Genomic DNA, 25,832 nt, shown 5'->3' with positions numbered 1-25,832 from the left:
AAAATATTTACTTAGGAATTCCAAATTTAAACAAATAGGTGCTCCTTTTGATTTTTTATTTGGACAATCCATTTGGAGATAGGCCTTCAATAAAGATATAAATGAAATACAAAATATTTAATTGCTGCTGCTAAGCTGCTAAGTCACTTCAGTCGTGTCCAACTCTGTGCAACCCCATAGACGGCAGCCCACCAGTCTCCCCCGTCCCTGGGCTTCTCCAGGCAAGAACACTGGAGTGGGTTGCCATTTCCTTCTCCAATGCATGAAAGTGAAAAGCGAAAGTGAAGTCACTCAGTTGTGTCTGACTCTTAGCGACCCCATGGACTGCAGCCTACCAGGCTCCTCCACCCATGGGATTTTCCAGGCAAGAGTACTGGAGTGGCATGCCATTGCCTTCTCCGATTTAACTGCTAAAATGGCTTAAATTTCTGAAAGATTAAATAGCAATCATGTATTTTGAGTTTAATGGTTTCATCACATCATAATTTATAATTAAGATAGGTTAAGTCTATTAAGCTGCAACTTAAATTTGTCACTATTTTACATTGCTAAGAAAAAAAATTAACTTTTCCAATGTAAAAACAAAGAAATTAGAGGGGCCTGACTTAGCACACAGAGGGAAAAAAGAAACAATTATATAATTCTGTAGAGATTAATTAAATTCATGCATCTAATATTGGTGTTAAGGTTTTACAAATCATCTACAGCATAAGCCAAAAGGATACTAATATCTGCTCTTAAGCGGAGGTTCCAATGTAGATTTTTGTGTGTGTGTGCATGCTGCTGTTAGGATTTCTCCTGTCTAAAATGGGTCCCTGGGGAACTAGCAAGAAGAAATTCTATTATTATTTTCTGATGCAAGAAAGGGAGAGGCCTTTCTAGTACTGAATTTAAGGAAAATACGTAATGACTCTGCCCTAGTTGTTATGGCAATATCCCTATCAGGAATATAAAAGTAAAATGGCTACAATTTCTGGCATATTCCTTTTTTGTAATTTTAGTTAAACAATATTTAATTTTCTTAAGGAAGATTTTTTTCATTAGATCATGAAGTCATAAATTAAACTTTTATTATAAATTACAGTTTGTACAGTTCACAAAAGAAAAACATTTAAACACAATTACATACTCCACTTATATCAATAGGGATTCTTGCTTCTACAATGTTTTACTTACAAATTACTGAGGAATTACTATGTTTACTTGAATAACTTGCATATTTCCCAGCAAATATCTGGAACTTAATTTACAGTCATCCTTACAAGCCTAATTTATCTTCTAGAGTCTTCTGTTTATCAAAGACTGGTACACTTACTAAAAATGATAACCAGTAGCAGAGTTAAATTAGAATCTAGATTTAGCACTTCTCTCATCTTTGGTTGTTTCTTTAGATTTCTAAGATTTCTTAGAGCTCCAGATATATGGGTGAGGGTAGACTTCATATGTAAATGCCTCTATGTAAGACAGCAGGAAATTAGTCAAAAAATCAGAGCTTTATTCCCAGGATTTGCAACTAACCTGCTTTTGTGACATCAGGTATAGGATAACTTCTTAGGAACTCGGTTTCTGGAGTCTGTAAAATAAGGATATTGGAGCAGATGATCTCCCAGTTCATTTCCAATTAAAATCGTTAAGCTTACATTTATGGAAGTGTAGGAAACAGAATTGGAGTTAAGTCCATTTGAGACTACAGCTATGTATGTAGGAACAGAAGATGGAAAAGAAATGTTGAAAACAAAATACAAAGATCACATTTAAAGTTTCCTCTCACAAGTTAGGTTTGGGCTTATGACTGAAAATGGCCAGAAAGCCCACCACTTTTATTCAAATCCCCAGCACCGTCCCTTCAAGATGCCACTATTCTAATGTCCACAGGAGTGCAGCCTATGAGTGTGTTTTCTCACAATATAACCCTTCCTGTACCTGGTCCAGGAAGAACTGATCCAGCTCATCTAGATCAGGGGTTAGCAGATTTTTCTGTAAAAGGCCAGACAGCAAATACATCAGGTTTTACAGGCTATCCAGTCTCTGCACAGGATAGTAAGTACTCAATTCCGCCTTCAACGTGCAGAAGCAATCACAGACTACACAAAAATGAATGGGCATAGTGGCTATGTTTTAATAAAACTTTACTGAAAACAGACTGTAGGCAGGATCTGGCCCACAGACTGTAGTCTGCCAACTCCTGGTCTAGATCACACCAAGAAACAAGATGGTATAAATCAGCTATTCTAAATTTTTCCGAGTCCTTTCACAGCCTAGAGTAAGAGACAGCATAATACAGCAGAAATACTAATGCAGGCACTTCATGTGTGTGTGCATGTGTGTGTGTGCACGCATGTGTGCACGTGCGCATACACACTCAGTTGTGCTCGACTCTTTGCAATCCCATGGACTGTAGCCCGCCAGGCTCCTCTGTCCATGAAACTGCCAGGAAAGAATACTGGAATTGGTTGCCATTTCCTCAGTTCAGTTCCTACTCCAGGGGATCTTCCCAATTCAGGGACTGAATCCATGTCTCTTGGGTCTCCTGCACTGGCAGGTGGATTCTTTACTACTGTGCCACCTGGGAAGCTTCAGATGTACATACTAGATGCTTAATAAATATAGATTTCCTTTCTCTTCTCAATACCACCATCCCTCAAAATTTACTTCTAGAAATCACTTATTCTAGCCCTCTCACAAGAGGTGGTCCTTGGTCCTGACAAATATGCTCCTGGTAAAAAGTTGGCTTAAAGCTCAACATTCAGAAAACTAAGATCATGGCATCTGGTCCCATCACTTCATGGGAAATTGATGGGGAAACAGTGTCAGACTTTATTCTGGGGGGCTCCAAAATCACTGCAGATGGTGATTGCAGCCATGAAATTAAAAGATGCTTACTCCTTGGAAGGAAAGTTATGACCAACCTAGACAGCATATTCAAAAGCAGAGATATTACTTTGCCAACAAAGGTCTGTCTAGTCAAAGCTATGGTTTTTCCAGTGGTCATGTATGGATGTGAGAGTTGGACTGTGAAGAAGGCTGAGCACGGAAGAATTGATGCTTTTGAACTGTGGTGTTGGAGAAGACTCCTGAGAGTCCCCCGGACTGTAAGGAGATCCAACCAGTCCATTCTAAAGGAGATCAGTCCTGGGTGTTCATTGGAAGGACTGATGCTGAAGCTGAAACTCCAGTACTTTGGTCACCTCATGCAAAGAGCTGACTCATTGGAAAAGACTCTGATGCTGGGAGGGATTGGGGGCAGGAGGAGAAGGGGACGACAGAGGATGAGATGGCTGGATGGCATCACCCACTTGATGGACATGAGTTTGAGTGAACTCTGGGAGTTGGTGATGGACAGGGAGGTCTGGCATGCTGTGATTCATGGGGTTGCAAAGAGTCAGACACAACTGAGCTGAAGTGAACCACTATACCACTGGAGAAGGGATAGCCTACCCACTTCAATATTCTTGAGTTTTCCTTGTGGGTCAGCTGGTAAAGAATCCGCCTGCAATGCAGGAGACCTGGGTTTTATCTCTGGGTTGGGAAGATCCCCTGGAGAAGGGAAAGGCTACCCACTCCAGTATCCTGGTCTGGAGAATTCCATGGACTGTATAGTCCATGAGGTGGCAAAGAGTCGGACACAACTGAGCGACTTTCACTTCACCACTGTACCAAGATTTTAGTGCTCCTTCACTCCTCCCCTTACCCATCCCGCTAATCCAAAGCTGCAACTTCATAACCTTATCCATCTGGGCCTCAAATGTCAGTATTACTTCACTCACTACTGGCCCTGGGGCACTGTAAAAAAATTGAGGAGAGAGAGAAGAAGGTAGAGAGGGAAGAGTTTCAGGTGGAGAGCAGGTGACTGGTAGCATTACCTCCTTTTCCTGACTCTAAAAAGGAGCCAGGTGCTAGCCTACTGTTAATTTAAATGAAACATGGTCTACTGTGGTGGGAATAAAGAACATTTCACTTTATGTGAAGTGCTCCCCACTGAAAGAACTCAGTTCTAACAGAAGGAAAAAAAACCACAGTCAGCTTTTTTCTTTTGCTTTTATCTAGATCACTCTACCTCCAGCTGTGAAACTGACTAATGTTTTCAAAGCTCCAAGGAGCTTACTAGTAACCATGGTTACTGCTTCAAAACAGTACAAAAAAAGTAGGAGGGGATAGCAATTTGAGGAGAAAAACAGTTTTCCTGATTTTCATCAAATGAAGCTAGGTAAAGTAACAAGAGATAGATAGACTGATGGCTGGACTCAGCCTCAAGACTGTTATTGAGGTGCTTAATCGCTTAGTCCCACAGATCGAGTACCTCAACGAATCAGTTTATCTTATCCAAGAGTGGTCCCCAAAAGCTAATTTAGTCCTTTACAATGAACAGTATCTTATAAACTCAACTAATATCCTTGCCAGGAAGTCAATGAATTTGCTTTCCAGCAGAGCAGTTTACTTGGGAAAAACAAATTGAAAGCATAAGGTTTTTTAGAAGTATTTGAGACTAAGAAGGTACCTATAGTTTTAATATAAAGCTGCCCAACTTATTCTTCTTAACCTTTATTAGTCAAAAGGTTTTCATCAAATGTTTCTCTTTTCAAACTTCTTAGCAACCTTCTCAAGTTAATTAATTCATACATATTCAGTGTCTATCATGTTTCAGGCATTGCATAAGACAACTGGATACATCACAATAAAGATGCCTTTATGAAACTTAACATCTAACAGAGAAGAGAGACAAAAAATACATAATTGCAAATTCTGTTAATGTGCTATGAAGGAAAAATTAAAACCTAAATGGTATTTACTGGGATATCAAGAAAAATATTCCAAATAGTAATAATGGGAGCCACCTTCACTGAGCCTTCACCAAGTGCCAGGCAATGTGCATTCTTAAGTTAATATGCTTTGTCTCATATATGTCTCAGAATGATTTATAAGAAAGGTAGAATTATTCTTGGTTTGCAGAGGAGGAATCTGATGCCTGGGAGATCAGGTCACTTGCCTACATATACTTAATTTCTGATTTTTCTTACCCATAATCACACATCTTTCCTACCACCTATCCAAATATCAGTATTAACTATTAAATTTTACTCAAGAGTTCTCAATTCTTGTTCCATCTCTACAAATAACTGACCCTGGGCTTAAATCAAGTCATTTCACCTTTTGGTCATTTCCCAAAATGAGGCAGATTAGATGATATTAAGGTTTTCCTAGCTTTTGAACTCTACAGTTTTATGATTACATAAATTTTTTCCATATCAGCATTTATACTTATCATATTTTATGGATTATACAGTATAATTCAGGCAAGTATCTAAATATGAACAATTCATTAGTTAATCATTCCACAAATAATCACTGGTCACCTCTGTTCCAGGTACTCTTCTAGGTGTTAGTAGGCAAAACAGTTAAAAATCCCTGCCATGGTGGCACTTACAATTTAGTGAGAGGAGACAGATGATAAATAAAACAAATAAATAATGTAGTCTGTTAGAATACAGTAAGTACTATGGAGAAAAATAAATCCGGGAAGTATAGGAAGTGCTAATTCCCCCAAGCCTCTTAGGAGCAGGAATTTGTTAGGCACTAAGGCAAATAAAGATAAGCACTACCTGAGTCCCTGCCCTTGACTTGATCCACTCAAGTAAATACAAATAGGAGGAATTTTAGAAAAAAACAAATAAAGTACCATGGCAACACACAGGAAAGAGCCACAAAGCAGAAGCACCGAGTTGCAAACTGGATTTTGCTTTCTTACACACACACAAAAACAGAAAGAAAAAAAATCATTTAAAAAAGAATATTAGCTCTATATTTTAAAGTCATGTTTCAAAATTTTACAAAACCTTACTGATAAATGTTCTTTAAAGATAGAAAAAGATATAGACAGATTATTTTCCTGTTTGGGAAAACTATTATTAAAATACAAACTGATCAAAAACTACAGACTTAATATAAATCAAATAAAAAGTAAAGTATGTTTAAGAAACATAATCATATAAGAATCTATACCACAATAAAAGGGTAAAAGAGTAAATGTACAAGGAAAAACAAGGAAACTTGGGAAAAAAAAGAGTAATGAGGGTAGATATACCTTGATGATTAGGAAAATAGTTATATTTTCTCCTATTTGCATTTCCTTCTACTAACTTTTCTACTGTTCTACAAGTAGCAACCACTTCCTTGGAGAAGTTTAGATAAATATTTAACATTTGTCTTTTGAGTTAAAGAAAGGATTTTGCAGCAAGATAAGTCTTGAAGGTCTGGTTTTCCCAAAGAAAGACATTTTTTTAACACTAATGTTTTCTGACCAAGCTTGAAAGACTCAAGAGTGCAGTTTCTTTCACTGTGGAGAGCAGATATCCCTTTTGCTCATGATAGCTAGAACATAATGCCTACTACCTAGGGTAGAAGGAGGATAAAACCGAGAGACTGCAAACTAAAGCCTCAAATTCCGGATTCTGGGGCTTCCCTGGTGGCTCAGTGAAGAATCTACCTGCTAATGGAGGAGACACGGGTTTGACCCCAGGAAGACCCCAAGTGCTGCAGAGTAACTAAGCCCATGGGCCACAACTAATGAGCCTATGCTCTTGAGGCCCAGAGCTTAAACAACTGAGCCCACGTGTCACAACTACTGAAGCCTGCATGCCCTAGAGCCTGTGCTTCCCAACAAGAGAACCACTGCAATGAGAAGTCCGTGCACTGCAGCTAGAGAGCAGCCCCCGCCTCAAGGCAACTAGGGAAAGCCTTCACGGAAACAAAGATCCAGCAGAGCCAAACAAAAAAACAAAAACCAAATCCTGATTCTGGCCAAAGGTCTGTGGGATAAAGACATTAAGACTGAGACGGGAGAAGCGAGTGATTAGACCAGTACCTCCTTTACCCAATCCAGGAGGAGGCTGCAAAAGGAAAGGAATGTCTGAAAGACTGAGGAAATCTGGGAGTTAGAATGGTTTCTGCTCTGCTTCTTGTTGAGTAAGTGGAAAGTCACCGCCTTCCAGAAACATCCTGTGTACCCCCACTGCCCACCCCCAAGCCATTCTCTCCCCTCATACACACCCTGGGCCCCCCAGGTGGTGCTAGTGGTAAACAACCAGTCAGCACATGCAGGAGACACAAGAGACGAGAGTGTGAGCCCCGGGTCGGGAAGACCCCCTGGAGAAAGAAGTGGCAACCCTCTCCAGTATTCTTGCCTGGGAAATTCCACGGTCAGAGCAGACTGAAGGCTATAGTCCAAGGGGGCCAGAAGGGAGGGGCCAAAGAGTCGAACACAACTGAGCGACCGAGCAGATACATACCTAGCACAAGTTGGAGCAAGCCACACCAGAGCATATGCACGGAAGCCCAAGCCAACAGAGGGAGGGGTGAGACCTGCTCTGGGGTCTCCTTTTTCTCCTGTGTGCCATGAAAGGCTCTGGGAAATTCCTGCTGCTGCTGCTGCTAAGTCACTTCAGTCATGTCCGACTCTGTGTGACCCTATAGCCCACCAGGCTCCCCCGTCTCTGGGATTCTCCAGGCAAGAACACTGGAGTGGGTTGCCATTTCCTTCTCCAATGCATGAAAGTTAAAAGTGAAAGGGCAGAAAGGTAACTTAAGATGGTGATTTTAAGTTTGCCAGAAGAGGTCCCTGTAACAGGGGCAAAGCAGCTCCACAGCAGAGGCCTGGAAAAGAGATCACTTGGCTAGTGAGTGGATGGGAATCCCAAACCAGACCTCAGGTTATCCATGACACCTGGGCAAATGGCAATAGATCCTGGGAACCAAGAGAACAGATCTACAGTAACATTAGTTGTAAACTTCAGCTTTAGACATCTGAAGAATACTCTAGGACAGTGCTGGTAGCACCACAGTAGTCACAATTCCAGGAAATAGCCTGACCAGTTACTTTAAAGGGCAGACCAGTACGAAACCAGAGAAAACAGCACGTGGACTTGATGGTTCTGGTATCCTTCCATGACTACCAGGTCACACAAGCATCCATTAAGATTCCATGGGAAAGCTAGAGAAAAGAGATGATACCTGAATGACTAGTATCCAAACAGAGAAGGAAATATCCAAAGAGATCAATTTAAATTACTAGATATGACTTAGTTTACCGGCTTGGAATAACACTGGTACTCTTCCTCCAGTTACCCAGTACCCAGGAAGACAGGGCTTTTAGAAAAATAGAGAAGCTGTATTTTCTTCATATACCTGAGTTAGTAGGAATAAGTTATGATCCTGCTACAGATTTTATGATGTTTGTTTTATGTAAGAATTCAAAATAAACACTTCTTGGCATACTAGAAATCAACATCACTTTAAAAGTAACAATGGATTTCCAGTTCAAGATGGCAGACTAAGTATCTACTTCTTCTTCTCCTCAAACACCTCGTCAAGCCACAGAACAACTAAGTGAAAAGTCACCAAAGATAACCAATAAAAACTGTGATGATAAACGGGAAATGCTGACCACAGCATTTACTGTGGGTCTAAAGTCTTTGTCAGAGGACTTATAGTATGAACTTTGAGTTGGAGATAATAGCAGGTTAGGGACAATCTCGATAGACTGTGATAGAGGGAAGACAACACAGAACTAATCAGAACTCTCCTTGTAGATAAATCCCTTCCTTATAGCAGAGGCTTCCCTCATAGCTCAGTTGGTAAAGAATCCACCTACAAAGAATCCGCAGGAGACCCTGGTTCAATTCCTGGGTCAGAAAGATCCCCTGGAGAAGGGATAGGCTACCCACTCCAATATTCTTGGCTTCCCTTGTGGCTCAGCTGGTAAAGAATTCTCCTGCAATGTGGGAGACCTGGATTCAATCCCTGGGTTAGGAAGATCCCCTGGAGAAGGGAAAGGCTACCCACTTCTGTATTCTGGCCTGGAGAATTCCATGGACTGTACAGGCCATGTGGTTGCAAAGAGTTGGACATGACTGAGCAACTTTCACTTTCACTTACAGCATAAGTTTGTTAGCCTTGTCTTTGCAACTGCAAAAAAAAAGAAAAAAGGAACTCTGCATCCTATTTACCACAGCAAGTGGGAAACCAACTTGCAGAGTCACGTGGTCAGTGATAATATTCAGTGGAGAATACAATTCTCTGGAGAGAAGAACTGAGCTTTACAGAACTACACCAGTTACCAAGACGTTACCAGCATCAGAATTATCTAAACTGTTTAGATGCACCACCAAGACATACTGAATCAGATGTTTTAAGAATAAGGCTAGGAATCTGCATTTAAACTTGGTCCCTAAGAGACCGTTACGTGTACTGAAGTTGGACAAACACTGGTTTAGACCTTCATTTTAAAATATTATAAAGAAGAACAGCCAAGAACTGATGCTTTCAAACTGTGATGGTGGTGAAGACTCTTGAGAGTACCCTGGACTGCAGGGACACGTAACCAGTCAATCACAAAGGAAATCAACCCTGAATATTCATTGGAAGGACTGATGCTGAAGCTGAAGCTCCAATACTTTGGCCACCTGATGTGAAGAGCAGACTCACTAGAAAAGACCCTGATGCTGGGAAAGATTGACGGCAGGAGAAGGGGGTGACAGAGGATAAGATGGTCAGATGGCATCATCAACTCAATAGAGATGAGTTTGAGCAAACCCTGGGAGATAGTGATGGACAAGGAAACCTGGTGTGCTGCAGTCCTTGGTGTCGCAAAGAGTCAGACACGACTGAGCAACTGAACAACAACAAGCCAAGAATCATCAGCTACTTAATAAAAACTAAAAGAGGCACTAAGGTGAAAAAGCAAAGGCACAAAGACCCATAAAAAAGAAAGTAAGGCAACGAAAAGAAATAAAATGTCCTTAACTTTAACTGGCATTTTCAGAGAGATTCAATACAATATATCCATAAAATAAGAAAACTGTCATAAATGTAGCAACCAAGGAAAAAGAAAGAATTTTTAGAAAATAAAAACAAAAACTATTTTCAAAATGAAATATCTTGACTTCCAGTGAAGGCCTGCTAAGTCACTTCAGTCGTGTCCAACTCTGTGCAACCCCATAGACGGCAGCCCACCAGGCTTCCCCATCCCTGGGATTCTCCAGGCAAGAACACTGCAGTGGGTTGCCATTTCCTTCTCTAATGCATGAAAGTGAAAAGTGAAAGTGAAGTCGCTCAGTCGTGTCCGACTCTCAGTGACCCCATGGACTGCAGCCTACCAGGCTCCTCCGCCCTTGGGATTTTCCAGGCAAGAGGACTGGAGTGGGTTGCCATTGCCTCAAGATGGAGTAAAAGCCCATTATATCTCTCCCACTGATTATAATTAGTAAAAAACTCTGGAGAGAATCCAAAAAGCAGTTACCTGAGAACTCTGAAAAATAAACAATAGCAGGCAAACTGGGGAAGAAGTCAAAACGTGAAGAACAATCAATCTAGCAGTGAGTTCACGCTATTTTAAAAATCCTTTCTTGTTTACCACTTTGACATGAGGGTGGGTCGAGTCCCAGAATTACACAGCAGGTGCACACAGCAACAACTGTAAGAGAAACTCCCTTTTTCTCACTGGAATAAAAGGGGCTTCTGCAAGCTGGAAAGTGTAAATGTTTGGGATGGGGAGTTCCCAGCTCCTTTTCTTTTTTTTCTCTGCTGACCCACTCTTGAAGCCAGTCCAAGTCATAAAGCTGCACAAGTGAGGAGGGAAACTTAAAAGCCTAAGAGGAAACTGGCTCCAATCTCCTAAGAAACTAGAAAAAGGAGCCAGGGAAGCATGAAGAGTCTTGGGGTTGGGAAGGCAGCCGCACTTCTCCTTTTTTCCCCCTTATTCCTTCAACAGAGGAGGGCTCTCAGGGGTGCAACTGTGCAACAATGAAGCGTGGTGGGCGGGGCGCAGGGGGGACGGGGATGGGGACGGGCACCACTACTGAGAGAAAGAAAACTCCACGTTCTAGTGAGAAAGCCAGGGAAAGACTCTTGGGAGCCAGAACATAAGCAAAGTGCCCAGGAGTCCAGGGACAGAGAAGATTCCACTAAGGTGCATAAGTATAGATAATAAAGAGATACTAGCTTCCCCCCAAATCAAGACAAACATTTTTGAAAGTCTAATAAGAGAAAACTTAAAAGCTACTTTCAATAATATAACATTAAAAGACTATGATAAACACACAGCAATACAGAATGAGATCAAAGGAACATTATACAGACAAATACATATATAATACATGGGAATTTTTTATATGATAAAGGCAGACTTCAAACAGTGGGTAACCAAAGAAGTATTCAATAAATGCTACCCAAATGAATTACCTAATTTAGAAGAAAAAAGTTAGATTTCTATAAAGCATCATTATAAAATTTTGAAAGATTAAACAAAAAATAGTTATGCAGATGATCAACAGGCACAAGAAAAGATGCTCAATACTGCTAATTATTAGAGAAACGCAAATTAAAACTACAGCGAGGTATTACCTCACACCAGTCAGAATGGCCATCATCAAAACGTCCACAAATAACAAATGCTGGAGAGGGTGTGGAGACAAGGGAACCTTCCTACACTGTTGCTGGAAATGTAAACTGGTGTATCAACTATGGAGAAGAGTATAGAGGTTCATTAAAGAACTACAAGGGCTTCCGTCAAAGCTCAGTCGGTAAAGAATCTGCCTACAATGCAGCAGACTTGGGTTCAATTCCTGGGTAGGGAAGATCACCTGGAGAAGGAAATGGCAACCCACTCCAGTATTCTTGCCTGGAGAATCCCATGGACAGAGAAGCCTGGTTGGCTACAGCCCCTGGGGTCGCAAGAGTCAGACACAACTGAGTTACTTTCACTACTACTACTAAAGAACTAAAAATAGAATTACCATCAGTTCAGTTCAGTCACTCAGTAGTGTCTGACTCTCTGTGACGCCATGGACTGCAGCACACCAGGCCTCCCTGTCCATCACCAACTCCCAGAGTTTACTCAAACTCAGGTCCATTCAGTTGGTGATGCCATCCAATCATCTCATCCTCTGTTGTCCCCTTCTCCTCCTGCCTTCAATCTTTCCCAGCATCAGGGTCTTTTCCAAGGAGCTCGTTCTTCACACCAGGTGGCCAAAGTATTGGAGTTTCAGCTTCAGCATCAGTCCTTGCAATGAATGTACAGGACTGATTCCCTTTAAGATGGACTGGCTGGATGTCTTTGCAGTCCAAGGGACTCTCAAGAGTCTTCTCTAACAACACAGTTCAAAAGCATCAATTCTTCAGTGCTCAGCTTTCTTTATAGTCCCACTCTCACATCCACAGATGACTACTGGAAAAACCATAGCCTTAACTAGATGGACCTTTGTTGGCAAAGTAATGTCTCTGCTTTTGAATATGCTGTCTAGGTTGGTCATAACTTTCCTTCCAAGGAGCAAGCATCTTTTAATTTCATGGCAGCAGTCACCATCTGCAGTGATTTTGGAGCCCCCAGAAAAATGAAGTCTGTCACTGTTTCCACCGTTTCCCCGTTTATTTCCCATGAAGTGATGGGACCGGATGCCATGATCTTCATTTTCTGAATGTTGAGTTGTAAGTCAACTTTTTCACTCTTCTCTTTCACTTTCATCAAGAGGCTCTTTAGCTCTTCTTCATATGCAGATGACATATCTGAGGTTATTGATATTTCTCCTTGCAATCTTGATTCCAGCTTGTGCTTCATCCAGCCCAGCATTTCTCATGATGTACTCTGCATATAAGTTAAATAAGCAGGGTGACAATATACAACTTTGACATAGTACTTTCCCAATATGGAACCAGTCTGTTGTTCCATGTCCAGCTCTAACTCTTGTGTCTTGAACTGCATACAGATTTCTCAGGAGGCAGGTCAGGTGGTCTGGTATTCCCATCTCTTTCAGAATTTTCCACAGTTTGTAGTGATCCACACAGCCTTTGGCATAGTCAATAAAGCAGAAGCAGATGTTTTTCTGGAACTCTCCTGCTTTTTCAATGATCCAACAGATGTTGGCAATCTGATCTCTGGTTCCTCTGCCTGTTCTAAGTCCAGCTTGAACATCTGGAAGTTCACGGTCCACGTACTATTGAAGGTTGGCTTGGAGAAGTTTGAGCATTACTTTGATAGCATGTGAGATGAGTGCAACTGTGCAGTAGTTTGGACATTCTTTAGCATTGCCTTTTTTTGGGACTGGAATGAAAACTGACCTTTTCCAGTCCAATGCTGTAAAGAGCAATATTGCTTAGGAACCTGGAATGTTAGGTCCATGAATCAAGGCAAAATGGAAGTGGTCAAACAGGAGATGGGAAGAGTGAACATAGACATTTTAGGAATCAGCGAACTAAAATGGACTGGAATGGGTGAATTTAACTCAGATGACCATTGTATCTACTACTGTGGGCAAGAATCCCTTAAAAGAAATGGAGTAGCACTCAGAGTCAACAAAACAGTCTGAAATGCAGTACTTGGATGCAATCTCAAAAATGACAGAATGATCTCTGTCCGTTTCCAAGGCAAACCATTCAATATCACGGTAATGCAAGTCTATGCCCTGAGCAGTAATGCTGAAGAAGCTGAATGGTTCTATGAAAACCTACAAGACCTTCTAGAACACACACCCAAAACAGATGCCTTTTTCATTATAGGGGACTGGAATGCAAAAGTAGGAAGTCAAGTGATACCTGGAGTAAAAGGCAAATTTGGCCTTGGAGTAAGTAGGGCAAAGGCTAAAAGAGTTTTGCCAAGAGAACACAAGGATCATAGCAAACACCCTCTTCCAACAACACAAGAGAAGACTCTACACATGGACATCACCAGATGGTCAATACCGAAATCAGATTGATTATATTCTTTGCAGCCAAAGATGGAGAAGCTCTATACAGTCAGCAAAAACAAGACTAGGAACTGACTGTGGCTCAGATCATGAACTCCTTATTGCCAAATTCAGACTTAAATTGAAGAAAGTAGGGAAAACCACTAGACCATTCAGTTCAGTTCAGTCGCTCAGTCGTGTCCAACTCTTTGCAACCCCATGAATCGCAGCACACCAGGCCTCCCTGTCCATCACCAACTCCCGGAGTTCACTCAGACTCACGTCCATCGAGTCAGTGATACCATCCAGCCATCTTATCCTCTGTCGTCCCCTTCTCCTCCTGCCCCCAATCCCTCCCAGCATCACAGTCTTTTCCAATGAGTCAACTCTTCGCATGAGGTGGCCAAAGTACTGGAGGTTCAGCTTTAGCATTAGTCCTCCCAAAGAAATCCCAGGGCTGATCTCCTTCAGAATGGACTGGTTGGATCTCCTTGCAGTCTAAAGGACTCTCAAGAGTCTTCTCCAACACCACAGTTCAAAAGCATCAATTCTTTGGTGCTCAGCTTTCTTCACAGTCCAACTCTCACATCCATACATGACCACAGGAAAAACCACAGCCTTGCCTAGACGGACCTTAGTTGGCAAAGTAATATCTCTGCTTTTGAATATGCTATCTAGGTTGGTCATAACTTTTCTTCCAAGGAGTAAGCGTCTTTTAATTTCATGGCTGCAATCACCATCTGTAGTGATTTTGGAGCCCCAAAAAATTAAGTCTGACACTGTTTCCCCATCTATTTCCCATGAAGTGATGGGACCAGATGCCATGATCTTAGCTTTCTGAATGTTGAGCTATAAGCCAACTTTTTGACTCTCCTCTATCACTTTCATCAAGAGGCTTTTTAGTTCCTCTTTACTTAGACCATTCAGGTATGACCTAAATCAAATCCCTTAGGATTATACAGTGGAAGTGACAAATAGATTCAAGGGATTGGATCTGATAGACAGAATGCCTAAAGAACTATGGATGGAGGTTTGTGAGACTGTACCATCCCCATGGAAAAGGAATGCAAAAAGGCAAAATGGTTCCATATGGTAATGGTTCCATATTACCACATGATCCTGCAATTCCACTTATGGACAAAACTCTAATTCAGAAAGATACATGCACCCCAATGTTTACTGCAGCACCTTTAACAACAGCCAAGACATGAAAGCAACAGAAATGTCCATCAACAGAGGAATGGATAAAGAAGATGCAGCACACAGATACAATGGAATACTGCTCAGCCATAAAAAGAATAAAATAATGCCATTTGCAGCAACATGGATGAACCTAGAGATTATCATACTAAGTGAAGTCAGAGAAAGACAAACAGCATCTTATATCAATGTAAAAAAAATTATATGAGCTTATTTAAAAACAGAATAATAAACAAGCTTATTATTGAAACACAGAAACAGATTTGCAGACACAGAAAACAAATTTATGGTTACCAGAGGGTATAGCATGGTGGGGGAAGTGGATAAATTAGGAGTCTGGGATTAACAGATATACCTTACTATATATACAATAAAAACCAAGGACCTACTATATAGGACTGATACAGGAACAATATTCAATGTCTTGTAATGACCTATAATGGAAAAGAATCTGAAAATAAATATATATCCCACATACATAACAGTTTAAGAAACAATGGTGTGGGGAAAAACTCAATGTGATAATGTGTGAAAAGGCATGCTTATTTCCTGACAGTGAGGAAAAGATAACTCTACCTTACTAGGAAGCAATTTGACAGTAAGTACCAAAAACCTTAGAAAATGCTGATGCCCCCCTGAGAAACTGTCACAATTTAGAAAGCCTTCAGTTTTAGACTTGCATTTCATAGCTACTCGACTGGATAAGTCACACACCACCTTGAGCACTGGTTTCTTCATTATTAAATATGAATACAAGCCCCTAATTCTCAGGGTTGTTGTGATATTTATTAATAAAAGAGCAACAAAGCATGTAAAAGTGTCTTAAAAACTATATAGCAGACACTTGACCCAAGGCCTGTGAACTGTGGGGGATGTCAGAAGGTCCTCAAACGCTATGAATATCTATGCATGTTTGTGAAAAGTGACAACAGCTTTATGCAAACCTTCCAAGGGGCTCCAGATCTAAAAGAAAACTGAGACGCTCCATAAGCAAAGAGCAAAATCCAAGTGAGAACACTCTCCCCACTCAATGTGTCCAGCTTGATGCCAGACGCATAACAGGTCCAAATCAGGAATTCACTAGAAAAATCCAGGTAGTATTTAAGATGATATTAAACTTACCCAACTTATTTCTAAACCCCTCAGAGCAGTATTTAGTGATTTATTAGCATATTAATTCAATCTCTGATGTAGCTGTAAAGAGAACCTGAAATCAGGAAAATAATGAAACAGTCAGTTGTAGCTATTTGGATCAGCTGCATGAAATTAATGTAATCTACTAAGAAAATGGAAGTGGGGGTGGTAGTGGCAGTAAATAAATTTAATATATTTAAAGTAGCATTCTTTATTTCTTAAGATATACATAATTAATACAGAAGCCTTCTTGGGACTTCATCTTTAAGCAAACAAAAACCAGAGATTTTATGTATATATTTTTAATAAAATGGGATATAGAAAACTGTTGCTCTTCCTCCAAAATAATTAAGACTAAAAGATTAATTCTAAAACTTCTGTTTCTAGATGATAAGTCATACTTTCATTAAAAAATTTTAAATCCCTAAAAGTGAGGCACACTGATAAAATTCTACCCAGTCAACAGATGGCAAACAGACTAAAAGGTACTTTAATTATATTGAAAATTAAACAATTAAGAATTTAAAGTACTAAGGACTTCCACTTCGGGGAAGATAGAATAGATATATTTTTTCCTGTTTTTCCCACTAAGTAAAACTAAAAAGTTCTGGACAACAAATATTGATATAACAAACATAAGTAGAGTCTAAAGGTGGAGAGAAGAAGGTAGATCAGTTAGGAACCACCAGATCTAAGGGAAACAGCATGGTGGTGAGCTCCATGGGTTTTCTTTAATGCCATGTATGCTCTAGACTTGGAGCTGACGAAGCTCGCAACCTAGAAACATCAACAGGCCCAGACCCTTCAAAACAATTAACCAAATTACAAAATCCTGTTCTCCCCAGCCAACCCTCACAGAACAAAACTGTGGACCAAGCTCTACCTTCAAAGGTCAAGTGGAGAACCTAGCCTTCTACCTTTCCCAAGCTGTAACAAGGTACCCCACACTCCCTACCACATGGTGTCAGAGAAGGCCATTTGGGAGTTGGTCCTTACCAAGTGACAATGAGACCTTCTTCCTGCTGGTGTCAGTGAAGACCACAGGGAGAGCTTGGATGTCCACCTGGCAGTAAGAAGGTGTACTTCCCTTTCCTTAGGACAGGCTGGTGTCAGAAGAGGCCTAGTGGAGTCGGGCCTTTTGCCACTGTCCAACAGTAAAAAGGCCCCTGTGGAGGACATGTGGGGAGCAGGGCTGAAGCATACCAGCCCCTCCCAGCTGGGGAAGTCAGTGGAGGCCAGACCTCCTGTCTCTGAGCAGCAGTAGTGAGGAATCTCCCACAAACTTGAGAGTCAACAAAGGCAGAGTGAGGAACTTGGACTTTTATTCCCACTAGGCAGAAATGTGGCAGAGCACTCCCCTACTTCCCATGCTGGAGCAGTGCCAGAAGAACCCAGCTAAATCAGAATGCTTAAATAAGATCCAGTGTCTCAGAACATAATATCCAAAATGTCCAGGTGTCAAATAAAAATCACTCATCATAACAAGAAATCTCGTAACTCTTATCACAACAAGGAGTATGTCAAACTGAATGAAAAAAGACAATCCACAGACACCAGTTACCAAGATGATGGAAGTCCTGGTGTCACAGTGGTAAAGAATCTGCCTGCCAATGCAGGAAACCCGAGTTTGATCCCTAGGTCAGGAAGATCCCCTGGAAAAGGAAATGGCAACCCACTCCAGTACTGTTGCCTGGGAAACCCTATGGACAGAGGAGCCTGGCAGGCTATAGTCCATGGGGTCACGAAGAGTTGGACATGACTTTGCAACTACACACACACAATATTTATTGAACATATATTAATACTATGTGCTTAGCTAATGCTATGAACATATTATACATATTAACTGTACCCTTACCATAATTCTGTGCAGCAGTTACTAATTACTGTTATTAGTCCCATTTTACACAGATGAAAAGCAAGAGATTAGATTAGAGATTAAAACCCCAGAGGTTGCCCAGCTTCATCAAGTTACTGAGAAGCAGATTCTGGATTAAAATCCTGATGGCCCCACTACTGACATAATGTTTGAAGCGGACATTATAAAAATGTCTCTGAGAGCAATGCTGCATATGTGTGAAATAAAAAACAGGGAGTCTCAACTAAGAAAAAAATACACCAAAAAAAAAAAATTTCAGAACTGAAAACATTCAATAACTGAAATAAAAAACTCAACAGATGAGAACAACAGTAGAATGGAGAGGACAGAGAGAAGAATCACTGAACTGGATGACAGAACAGAAGAAACTACCCAATCCAAACAATAGAGGGAAAACACTGAAAAATAAAATAAAATAAAACAGAGCCTTGGGGACCTGTGGAACTACAACAGAAGACTTACATCCATGTCTTTGGAGTCCCAAAAAGTGAGAAGAAAGGGTAAGACTAAAAAAGTTCGCTAAGAAACAAAAGCTTGTAACTTCTCAAGCTTAGAAAAACACACAAGTTTATAGAAACTAAGTGAATCCTAAACAGGATAAGCTCAAAGTAATCCACACCCAGAGAGTTTACAGTTAAGCTTCTGAAAACTAAGGACAAAGAAAATACAATGAAAATAGCCAGAGAGAAACAATGCTTTACCTATACGATAAAAAAAACAATTCAAATGACAGATTTCTCTTCTGAAACAAAAGAGGGATGAAGGAAGTGGCACTGAAGTCCACATCTGATCATCTGTGGTTATATATGTGTTTTTCTCTTGTTCATAACTCTTGGCATGCCTGGAATCTGGAGACTGAATGTCAGATGTTGCATAATAAAAATTGTAGAGGTTGTGTCTGATATCTTTTGCAATAGATCTTCTTTAGTTTCTGGTTGGTAATGGGACCTAATTCCATTTAATCAGACATTAAGCTAATCTGAAGACAATTTTCAATCATATTAAGACCTATGAACATGCACCCAATGGTCACAGCAGCATTATTTACAATAGCCAAGATATGGAAACAACCTCAGTGTCTAGCAACAGACAAATGAATAAAGAAGATGTGATATAGATATATATACACAAATACACACAACACACTATGGAATACTGCTGCTGCTGCTACTCAGCCATAAAAAAGAATGAAATTTTGCCATTTGTAACATGGATGGACTTGGAGGGCACTATGCTAAGTGAAATAAGTCAAGACACAGGAAGACAAATACTGTATGACATTACTTATATGTGGAATTTAAAAAATAAAACTACTGAATATAATGAAAAAGTAGACACATATATAGAGAACAAATTAGTGGTTATTAAGTAGAGAGAGGGAAGTGGGGAGGGGCAGAGATTTAAGAGGCTCAAACTATTACAGCTGGGACTTTCCTAATGGTACAGTGGATAACAATCCACCTGCCAATTCAGGGGACACAGGTTCAGTCTCTGGCCTAGGATTCCACATTATGCAGAGCAACCATGCCCATGTGCCGCCACCACTACTGAGCCCAAGCTCTAGAACCCAGGAGTCACAACTACTGAGCCCAAATGTTGCAGCTACTTAAGTCTGCTGCACACCTAGAGCCTGTGCTCTGCAACAAGTGAAGCTACTGCAATGAGAAGCCTGCACACCGCAACAAAGGGTAGCCCTCGCTTGCTGCAATTAGAGAAAACCCGTGTGCAGCAACAAAGACCCAGAGCAACCAAAAATGAAATAAAATAAATAAATAATTGTTTAAAAAATATACAAATATTGGGAACCTTTCCTGGTGGGAATGGTTAAGATTCTGTGCTCCCAATGCAGGGGACACGGGTTCAATCCCCGGTCAGGCAACCAGATCCCACATGCTGCAGCGAAGACCCAGCACACCCAAATAAATAAATAAATATTTTTTAAAAAACCACAGATATACTGTATAACACAGGGAATATAGCCAATATGTTATAATAACTATAAAGGGAGTATAACCTTTAAAAATTGTGAATCACTATATTATACTTCTGTATATTATACATGAACTACATATAATTCAATTAAAAAATTAAAAGACTTGGTCTTCTCTGGTTTATGCTTATTGTTACAATATAGTTATTTATAGATCTCAACTGAAAGCCTAGGATGTCTACCAGGATTCTTCTATCTCTTTAGTACCATGAAACTGCTGAAAATTCTGCTTAGCGTCTCACCTTCTTAGTAGCCACCTGTGGTTCAACTTTTCTGCCTATTGGCTTGTGCTGTTTAGGAATCTGCAAAAACTTCTGGTTGAAACACAGTTCAGACTTTTGGCTCTCCTTCTCTGTGCTTATATTCTCTTTAGGATCTTGGTCATTCAAGCCCTAGAAGTCTTGTAATCCTGAAGTCTAACAGTCTCTCCACCCTTTAAGACTGCCAAAAGCTCCCCTCAGTTTCTGTTTCTTAGCAACCACTATATGTTCAACCCCTCGCTCTTGGTGGTATCATCTACAAAATGGTGATAACTCTCATAAATATAGATTATTTATGTGCCTTTTGCATTGATAAAATTCAAAATCCCAAAATAAAAACTTTTAGCAAGGTAGGAACAAAAAGTGAACTTCCCTACTTTGTTAAAATCTATCAGAAGTCAATAGTAAACATTGTATCAATACTTAGGAATAAAGTAACAAATGAATTCTCATGTATGTTAAAAACAAATATTGAGGGAAATCACATAACTATTCAACAGTATTGGAAGACTTAGTCAATGCAATAAACTAAGGAAAAGATATATTAATTCTAGAAAGGAAAAGACTCCTCAAAAGTCATTATTTGCATATAACAGGAAAAATTCTCCTTATAAAACTCAAAAGAATATAAAACTCATAGAATTCATATCAGTCCTCAGTATGATGTCAAGAAATAAAAAGATAGATCCCTATCTTTGTAAAAATTACATTCCAGATTTGGAGAGAGAGTAAGGAACACGGGTAGTAACAACACACATAATAAACAGGTAAATTATCAAGTCTGTGAAAAGGTGACAAATGCTGTGAAAATGTGAAGTAAAATAAAGGAGGGAACGGGGAAATCAGAACTGGAAACAGGTAGACTATGATTTGTTTCAAAGAAATCAGAACCACTCCATCCCAGAAAAGACAAAAATAAAAATCACCTAGGAATAAGAAAATCTGTGGAATATGAACAAGGTCTTCAAGTAGGAAACAAAGTTTTCAAAAGTGAACCTTATCTGGATCATAATTCAAACAAGTAAATAATTTTTTTAAAAATGGAAGAAATGTTTCTCACATTAAATGTTTCTGACATTAAAACAATTCAAAATTTGAATACTGACTCAATATTCAAAGATACTAAAGAATTATTGTTAATTTTCAAGTGTGATTTGTTGTTCAGTCACTCAGTTGTGTCCAAACATTTGCAATCCCATGAACTGCAGCATGCCAGGCTTCCCTGTCCCTTACTATCTCCCAAAGTTTGCCCAAACTCATGTCCATCGAGTGGATGATGCCATCCAACCGTCTGAGTCTCTGTCACCCCTTTCTCCTCATGCCCTCCATCTTTCCCAATCAGGTCTTTTCCAATGAGATGGCTCTTTGCATCACATGGCCAAAGTATTGGTGCTTCAGCTTCAGCATCAGTCCTTCCAATGAATATACAGGGAATGGTATTACAATTCCATTTTTCTTAAAGAAACAAAAAGACCTTATATTTTTCCAGGAACACATGGAATATTTACAGTTCAAATGACATAGTATCTGGATTTGTTTCAAAATGTAAGAGGAGATAAAGTGAATGAGTATACAGATAAAACAAGATTGATAACTGCTGAAGGTGAGTAGTTCATTCTTCTGTCTACTTTGGCGTAAGTTTGAAATTTTCCTTAGGAAACATTTAAAGGTGATATATCATATGGTTCTGCAATTCCACTTCTTTTTATCTTAAAGCAACTATAATACAGGTACATGAGAAAGTACATACAAGATACTCCTGACTGCACTGTTTATAGTTTTAACTTATGAACAATCTGCAGTAAAAACCTTGAGGCCCTAAATAAGACTAATATAGCCAGAGTATAAAACACAAGGCAGAAAAATAAAACAACAACAAAACACATATCTAAATATGCTACAGAGTGAAAAAAAAAAAACAAACTGCCAAACTATATAAATATACCACTTACAGAAAATAATCCACACAATACATTTCCAAAAATGTGTGTACATATGTATATGTGTGTATATATAAATTACGTATGTATCACCATTTACTTAAAAAAAAAAAAAGGGTTATTCTCTCTAGAACTGCTTTTGCAACTTTATGAAAAATCAACTGGCCATATTTCTGGGGGCCCCATTTCCAGACTGTCTGCCTGCCTGCCAGATAAGTCACTTCAGTCATGTTCAACTTTCTGTGACTGTCTACTCTGTTCCAATGATCTAAGTGTCTATCCCTTTGCCAATACCACATCATCTTTATTTCTGTACTGACATTCTTTGGGTACCTCTAATATGCTATACAGCGGGCCCTGGTGGCTCAGATGGTAAAGCGTCTGCCTATAATGCGGGAGACCCGGGTTCAATCCCTGGGTCGGGAAGATCGCCTGGAGAAGGAAATGGCAACCCACTCCAGTATTCTTGCCTGGAAAATTCCATGGACGGAGGAGCCTGGTAGGCTACATTCCATGGGGTCGCAAAGAGTCGGACACGACTGAGCGACTTCAATGTCAAATGTAAATATGCTATATGCTCCTTCCTTACCTCAAGAACTTCAGATAAGCTGGTTCTGTCTGCCACCACATTCTTCCTTTCTCACTTTGTATTAAAAACTCCTAACTCAACTTTCAGAATTTAGCCTAAATATTGCTGTCTCAGGAAAAACTTCCCATCATGAAAGTCAAAGAGGTTTCAAGGGAAAAGAGAAAAAAGTCAAAATGCATGTAGGGCATCCAGTTATCAACTCAGCAAGAGTCAGAGACTACCTATGGCTTTAAGAAGTTGTTACGATTTCCTAAGCTTTGTCGCACTCTGTGTTTATTTCTGTCATGACCAGCACTCCTTCTCTACCACTTCCTCAGTCTACCTTTCCCCTAAAGCTTAGCTATAAAGTCCTAAAAGCAAAAAGGGAAAATGAACTGTCATCCTGCTGGCAAGCAAGGGGGAGCTGCCAATCCATCATTCCACTTCTGCTCTGGATAACTGTTAGAGAAGATCTCTAAGAAACAGAAGAAAGTGGATGAATTCCCTCGGACCTACGACAAGGTGAAAACTAATCTAGGTTTAACAACAACAAGGTCCATCCCCCAGCCAAAAAGCTAAGATAGTACAGAGGAACAGGCTGACCTTTGTATTAATATTAAGTAATCACAACTTAGAGAACTAGTTAAGGAAGGAAAGTTAAGACCTCTTTTAAAGAGCCTCTCCCCTTAAAATGCCAAGTAGATGACAGTAATGATTTAGATTTTTCAAAATTATAATCAGAAAAAAGAAAAGCAAGGGTAACTAATATTTTCTGAGCACTGTTACATGCCAGGGACTGTGTTGGATATTTTAGATATGTGTTCTCATGTAGTCTTTGTAAAGAATCTGTGGAGTAGATAATATTATTTCTACTTTATAGAGAAACAAATTCAGTTTACACAGCTAGACTGATTCTATTTCCTCTTTATCTTCATTCTCTTAATTCATTTTTATAAAATAAAGCAATATATGAAAAACTGCAACTTAAATGAGACAAGACAATTAACAGACACCAGTACTGACATGACAAACATATCTGAATTCTCTAACAATGATTTTAGAGCAACTATCTAACTCCTTGGAAGAAAAGTTATGACCAACCTAGATAGCATATTCAAAAGCAGAGACATTACTTTTCCAACAAAGGTCCGTCTAGTCAAGGCTATGGTTTTTCCAGTGGTCATGTATGGATGTGAGATTTGGACTGTGAAGAAAGCTGAGCACCAAAGAATTGATGCTTTTGAACTGTGGTGTTGGAGAAGACTCTTGAGAGTCCCTTGGACTGCAAGGAGATCCAACCAGTCCATTCTGAAGGAGATCAGCCCTGGGATTTCTTTGGAAGGAATGATGCTGAAGCTGAAACTCCAGTAGTTTGGCCATCTCATGCAAAGAGTCGACTCATTGGAAAAGACTCTGATGCTGGGAGGGATTGGGGGCGGGAGGAGAAGGGGACGACAGAGGATGAGATGGCTGGATGGCATCACTGACTCGATGGGCGTGAGTCTGAGTGAACTCTGGGAATTGGTGATGGACAGGGAGGCCTGGCGTGCTGTGATTCATGGGGTCGCAAAGAGTCAGACACGACTGAGCGACTGAACTGACTGACTGATCAGTAAAACAAACCAAAATGCAACTGTGAACGCTACTGAAACAAATGGGAAAACAGAAAGTCAAGCAAAGATACAGAAAATACAGAGAATCAAATGGAAATTTTAGAATTTAAAAATACAATAGCCAAAATTAAATTCAATGGATGGATTCAACAGCAAGATGGCAATAACAAAGGAAAAATCGATATTAAAGTAAGTGAACTTAAAGATCAATCAACAGAAATCATCCAACCTGAACAAGAGAAAAGGAATAGACTGAAAAAATAAATGGAGCCTCAGGGACCTCTGGAACAATTACATAAGCTCTAACATTCATGTCATCAAAGTCCTAGAAAAAGAGGAGAAAAGCATGGGCTGAAAAATTATTTGAAGAAATAACTGCTGACAATTTTTCAAATTTGGTTAAAATCATACGCTAACAAAATTCAAGAAGAGCTGAGCAAACTGCAAACGGGTTAAATCCAAAGAAATCCAAACATACTCACATTTTTTAAAAGTTTTTGAAATAAAACACAAAGAACTAAATCATGTATGCAGGCAGAGAAAAATGATGCATTATCTACAGGGGAATTTCTCATCAGAAAACCATGGAGCCCAACTGTACCAATTCCAAAACAATGCACGAGTACTTGATTCCCTATGTAAATTAGTTATTCAATAAGTACAAAAAGATTTTCCACTATTGTTTCAGTTACCCAGGAGGATGAACTCTTTTCCTTACTTTTGTTTATTCTATGTAAACTCTATGCTGACCTAACAGACACAATTTTATCAATGTACTTACCGGAATATTCGTGTTATAATTATGTTTTAAATATTCGTGGTTACTTTAGATAGTATTTAAGGTCAAATTTGTAAATAACTTCCACTTTGTTATTTTCCTTTTTAATTTTGTGTTGGTTTTTCCATTTAGATGTACTTAATTTTTCAGTCTTCTCACTTTGGGTTACTATTTGCATAGCTTCACTAGTTTTTCAGTTTTTAAAAAGTTAACCGCATATTTGCATATGGACAGGCTCAACACTAATTTTTCTAACTGCTACCTGATCAGATCAAAACTTATAATTCTACCACTTGGCAGACTTCAGCATTACTGTATACTTCTTTGCTAAGTCATATTTTCTCAATTCTAAAGATGCTTGTTTCTTTTAAAATAATATTTCTAGGTTTCTGAAAACAGAAGTATCAGAATTAATGTTCAGAAAAACGTACCAGTAGTTAAGCAAGAGTAACGTGTGATGTATGTAACTGCTTGCCCAGGTGTAAAACTGTGAGAAATACCCTCCCATAGGAAGTATCTGTTTATCCAAATAGCACCACAGCTGAATTATCTGCATGGGTAAACTCACAAGCTATAGAATTTTAAGTTAATCCCAAAGCCTAACTATTGCTTGAAAATGTTTTCAGAAAGCACTGAAATAAAAAGTTATTGTGATGCAAATATTGTCTGTCGCAAGACAAGCAAGAGCAATTAAAGGCAATAGAAATTGCTCAGTCCTTCAAAATAGATCACAGAATTATCAGAGCTGGGAGACA

At 39.6% G+C, this 25,832-nt stretch overlaps 1 protein-coding gene across 29 annotated transcripts in view; it reads right to left on the bottom strand.

Moving 5' to 3' along the window:
• Nucleotides 1-25,832, bottom strand: part of NCOA1 (nuclear receptor coactivator 1) — a 219,274-nt gene that overhangs the window by 130,992 nt on the left and 62,450 nt on the right. For 11 of the 29 annotated variants that reach the window (XM_069582750.1, XM_069582749.1, XM_069582761.1 and 8 more), the window contains exon 3: nucleotides 1,519-1,573. The exons of the other annotated variants lie outside the window; for them this stretch is intronic. The gene's annotated coding sequence lies outside the window, so the exon portion shown is untranslated. The remainder of the gene's footprint in view (nucleotides 1-1,518; nucleotides 1,574-25,832) is intronic. 29 annotated transcript variants of the gene reach the window in all.

The sequence above is a fragment of the Ovis canadensis genome, chromosome 3, assembly GCF_042477335.2.
Source record: "Ovis canadensis isolate MfBH-ARS-UI-01 breed Bighorn chromosome 3, ARS-UI_OviCan_v2, whole genome shotgun sequence".
Taxonomy (NCBI): Eukaryota; Metazoa; Chordata; class Mammalia; order Artiodactyla; family Bovidae; genus Ovis; species Ovis canadensis.
The sequence above is the reverse complement of the archived record's forward strand: the minus strand, read 5'-3'. Positions and strand labels throughout refer to the sequence as shown.